The 5,000-nt window shown below is 57.5% G+C and overlaps 2 non-coding genes and 1 pseudogene across 2 annotated transcripts; all 3 read left to right on the forward strand.

Annotated features, from left to right (window-relative positions):
* Positions 1-1,644: 1,644 nt before the first annotated feature.
* On the forward strand, positions 1,645-3,454 carry LOC144419497 (small subunit ribosomal RNA). Its single transcript, XR_013474102.1, has one exon. It is a non-coding gene; the product is annotated as a small subunit ribosomal RNA (ribosomal RNA).
* A 298-nt stretch (positions 3,455-3,752) lies between these two features.
* Positions 3,753-3,906, forward strand: LOC144419501 (5.8S ribosomal RNA). Its single transcript, XR_013474104.1, has one exon. It is a non-coding gene; the product is annotated as a 5.8S ribosomal RNA (ribosomal RNA).
* A 288-nt stretch (positions 3,907-4,194) lies between these two features.
* Positions 4,195-5,000, forward strand: part of LOC144419502 (large subunit ribosomal RNA) — a 3,695-nt pseudogene continuing 2,889 nt past the window's right edge.

Raw genomic sequence — 5,000 nt, forward strand, 5'->3', positions numbered from 1 at the left:
GAATGAGCCAAGAAAGAGCGGTGCGGGGCCGGTCGGAGCGCACCCTTTTCTCGGTGGCTGGCGGGCGAGAGAGTGCTGCGTCGCCGGCATCGGCGTCGAAAGAAGCCGAGCCGAAAAAAGTTAAAGTACAAACGTGCAAGCATACTAACCTAACCCTAGGTAAGGCATGTCAGAGCGAAAGACAGTAATTTCGAATGAGCCAAGAAAGAGCGGTGCGGGGCCGGGCGGAGCGCACCCTTTTCTCGGTGGCTGGCGGGCGAGAGAGTGCTGCGTCGCCGGCATCGGCGTCGAAAGAAGCCGAGCCGAAAAAAGTTAAAGTACAAACGTGCAAGCATACTAACCTAACCCTAGGTAAGGCATGTCAGAGCGAAAGACAGTAATTTCGAATGAGCCAAGAAAGAGCGGTGCGGGGCCGGTCGGAGCGCACCCTTTTCTCGGTGGCTGGCGGGCGAGAGAGTGCTGCGTCGCCGGCATCGGCGTCGAAAGAAGCCGAGCCGAAAAAAGTTAAAGTACAAACGTGCAAGCATACTAACCTAACCCTAGGTAAGGCATGTCAGAGCGAAAGACAGTAATTTCGAATGAGCCAAGAAAGAGCGGTGCGGGGCCGGTCGGAGCGCACCCTTTTCTCGGTGGCTGGCGGGCGAGAGAGTGCTGCGTCGCCGGCATCGGCGTCGAAAGAAGCCGAGCCGAAAAAAGTTAAAGTACAAACGTGCAAGCATACTAACCTAACCCTAGGTAAGGCATGTCAGAGCGAAAGACAGTAATTTCGAATGAGCCAAGAAAGAGCGGTGCGGGGCCGGTCGGAGCGCACCCTTTTCTCGGTGGCTGGCGGGCGAGAGAGTGCTGCGTCGCCGGCATCGGCGTCGAAAGAAGCCGAGCCGGAAAAAGTTAAAGTACAAACGTGCAAGCATACTAGCCTAACCCTAGGTAAGGCATGTCAGAGCGAAAGACAGTAATTTCGAATGAGCCAAGAAAGAGCGGTGCGGGGCCGGTCGGAGCGCACCCTTTTCTCGGTGGCTGGCGGGCGAGAGAGTGCTGCGTCGCCGGCATCGGCGTCGAAAGAAGCCGAGCCGAAAAAAGTTAAAGTACAAACGTGCAAGCATACTAACCTAACCCTAGGTAAGGCATGTCAGAGCGAAAGACAGTAATTTCGAATGAGCCAAGAAAGAGCGGTGCGGGGCCGGGCGGAGCGCACCCTTTTCTCGGTGGCTGGCGGGCGAGAGAGTGCTGCGTCGCCGGCATCGGCGTCGAAAGAAGCCGAGCCAAAAAAAGTTAAAGTACAAACGCGATGCTAATGAGCGAGCCGTTGTCTCGACTAATATGTAGGGGGCGTTCGATCGAGCGTCTGGCTTGAGCGCTTGTCGGCCTAGCAGAACGGTCGCATTGTTATGCCCGGGTTTTAGGCACCGCTGCAGGCGGCCGGCAGAGCTCTTGTTTGTGCGAAACTGAATGGATCGAGCCCGAGAGAGGGCGAGCAAAGAAAAAACGCAAATCGCTCCGCCTGGCACTGCCGGCGAGGGCGTGGACGTCGCGGCCAGCGACTGTCGAAGCTGAGTACGGCCGCAGGCGATCGCCTCGGTCTTAAACGAATGCGACGAGCACGCGCCGGGCGGCCCAGCAAGGGCCGAGCGCAGCTGTCGCAGCTATCTGGTTGATCCTGCCAGTAGTGATATGCTTGTCTCAAAGATTAAGCCATGCAGGTGCAAGTACGAGTTCTCGTAAAGCGAAACTGCGAATGGCTCATTAAATCAGTCTTGGTTTATTTGGTCTCGTAAGCGAAGTGGATAACTGTGGTAATTCTAGAGCTAATACATGCATTAAGCGCCGACTTCGGGAGGCGCGCTTTTATCAGATCAAAACCGACCGGGTTCGTCCTGTGACGTTTGATGACTCTGGATAACCACGCGGATCGTACGGTCTCTGCACCGACGACGTATCATTCAAGTGTCTGCCCTATCAACTGTCGAAGGTACGCTACGTGCCTACCTTTGTGATAACGGGTAACGGGGAATCAGGGTTCGATTCCGGAGAGGGAGCCTGAGAAACGGCTACCACATCCAAGGAAGGCAGCAGGCGCGCAAATTACCCATTCCCGACACGGGGAGGTAGTGACGAAAAATAACAATACAGGACTCTAACGAGGCCCTGTAATTGGAATGAGTACATCCTAAAACTCTTAACGAGTATCCATTGGAGGGCAAGTCTGGTGCCAGCAGCCGCGGTAATTCCAGCTCCAACAGTGTATGCTAAAGTTGTTGCGGTTGAAAAGCTCGTAGTTGGATTTTGGGCGAGCGCCGCCGGTCCGTCGCAAGGCGTGTCACTGGTTGCGTTCGCCTCACCTTCGGTTCTCCGTCGGTGCTCTTGACTGAGTGACGGCGGTGGCCGATAAGTTTACTTTGAAAAAATTAGAGTGTTCAAAGCAGGCTGTTCGCCTGCATAGTGTTGCATGGAATAATGGAATAGGACCTCGGTTCTATTTTGTTGGTTTTCGGAGCACGAGGTAATGATTAAGAGGGACAGACGGGGGCGTCCGTACTCTGCCGTTAGAGGTGAAATTCTTGGATCGGCGGAAGACGAACTACTGCGAAAGCATTCGCCAAGAATGTTTTCTTTAATCAAGAGCGAAAGTCAGAGGTTCGAAGACGATCAGATACCGTCCTAGTTCTGACTATAAACGATGCCAACTAGCGATCGGGAGGCGTTACCATGACGACCTTTCCGGCAGCTTCCGGGAAACCAAAGTCTTTGGGTTCCGGGGGAAGTATGGTTGCAAAGCTGAAACTTAAAGGAATTGACGGAAGGGCACCACCAGGAGTGGAGCCTGCGGCTTAATTTGACTCAACACGGGGAAACTCACCCGGCCCGGACACAGGTAGGATTGACAGATTGAGAGCTCTTTCTTGATTCTGTGGGTGGTGGTGCATGGCCGTTCTTAGTTGGTGGAGCGATTTGTCTGGTTAATTCCGATAACGAACGAGACTCTGGCATGCTAAATAGTTACGCGACCTTCTCGGTCGGCGTCTAACTTCTTAGAGGGACTAGTGGCGTTTAGCCACACGAGATTGAGCAATAACAGGTCTGTGATGCCCTTAGATGTCCGGGGCCGCACGCGCGCTACACTGAGTGAAGCAGCGAGTGTCTAACCTAGGCCGAAAGGTCCGGGTAACCCGTTGAACCTCATTCGTGATTGGGATAGGGACTTGCAATTGTTTCCCTTGAACGAGGAATTCCCAGTAAGCGTAAGTCATCAACTTGCGTTGATTACGTCCCTGCCCTTTGTACACACCGCCCGTCGCTACTACCGATTGAATGGTTTAGTGAGATCCTTGGATCGGCCCCGTCGCGGCTGGCAACGGCCGCGTCGGCGTGTCGAGAAGACGATCAAACTTGATCATTTAGAGGAAGTAAAAGTCGTAACAAGGTTTCCGTAGGTGAACCTGCGGAAGGATCATTACCGAAGGTGGTGGTAGGCCCCGGCCGACCGCGCACTGAATTGTCTTTGGGTGCCGCCGAGAGGGCGGCCGTCAATCGGGGTTCCGCCCCGTGCGACACGCGTAACACGTTGGCATAGCAAGGCAGCCGAGTGCGATGGTGGCTTCTGGGCACCGCGCTCGATGTGCCGCCGGCCCAGCCCGGCGGTCGCTCGGCGCCGTTTGTTGGTGTTTTTGTGCAGTTGTTGTCGGTGGTGGTTTTGTGGTCGATCCCACAGTGTGACGTCCGCGCGCTTCGGCGCCGGGCGAAACGTCGAGGACGACTCTTAACGGTGGATCACTCGGCTCGCGAGTCGATGAAGGACGCAGCCAAGTGCGAGAAGTAATGTGAATTGCAGAACACATTGAACGTCGACCTTCTGAACGCGAATTGCGGTCTCGGGTCAATCCCGGGACCGCGTCTGCCTCAGGGTCGCGTTCGTCCTCACCCGAGGGCCGTCGCCTGGCCTCTGCGAAGACGGCCGGGCGTCGCCCCAAGTTGAAGCGGTCGCCGAGCTTTCTCGGCGCGACCGCGTGTCCCGTACACCGCCGGCCCCTCGACGTGTTCAACTACGTTCGAGGGGCGGGTCCAGGTCGGTCGGTCCGGTCACGAGATCAAGACCGACCGTGGGCCAAGGCGGCGACGGTACGCGCTCGGTCGGCGCCGGCGGCGACGACTTGCGATGCCAGCGGGCCGTGTAAGAAACGGCCCGCTTGACACATACGACCTGAGTTCAGGCGAGAGCACCCGCTGAATTTAAGCATATTATTAAGCGGAGGAAAAGAAACCAACAGGGATTCCCTGAGTAACGGCGAGTGAACCGGGAAGAGTCCAGCGTCGAATCTGCGCGCTTTTCGAGCGCGCCGAGTTGTGACGTACGGAAGTCCCAGTGCGGCTGACGGCGAGCGCCGGTGTCCTTCTGATCGAGGCCTCGTCCCACGGCGGGTGTTAGGCCCATAGGGGCGCTTGCCTTGGCCGCTTCGGGTCTTCTCGGAGTCGGGTTGTTTGGGAATGCAGCCCAAAGCGGGTGGTAAACTCCACCTAAGACTAAATACGGTCGCGAGACCGATAGCGGACAAGTACCGTGAGGGAAAGTTGAAAAGCACTTTGAAGAGAGAGTTCAAGAGTACGTGAAACCGTTGAGAGGCAAACGGGAGGGCCCGTCAGGTCGCCGGCTCGCTTTCAGTTGGGTGCGGGGGCGCGCCGTCTCGGTTCGCGGACGCTTAAGGCGCCGCTGCCGAGTCGGCTCGCGCACCGTCTCAGCGCACTAGCGACCGGCGCGGGTCACGACCGGTTTGCCGTCGGTCTAAGTCCCCGCGCGAAGGTGGCCTCCGCTCCGGCGGGGGTGTTACAGCGCGCGGGCGGTGCGGCCCGGCGGCGGATCGAGGAAAGGATGCCGCGCGCTCTCTGTGTGCGGCCGTCGCCGTTCGGCTGGCTTGTCGTTCGCCTGCACTGTACGCAGTGCCGGTGTTCGGCGGGCTGCCGCTTCGGTGGCGCGCCGTCGACGCGCTCGGGGTCCGTGGCCACGT

This window comes from Styela clava, unplaced genomic scaffold (genome assembly GCF_964204865.1).
Source record: "Styela clava unplaced genomic scaffold, kaStyClav1.hap1.2 HAP1_SCAFFOLD_146, whole genome shotgun sequence".
Taxonomy (NCBI): domain Eukaryota; kingdom Metazoa; phylum Chordata; class Ascidiacea; order Stolidobranchia; family Styelidae; genus Styela; species Styela clava.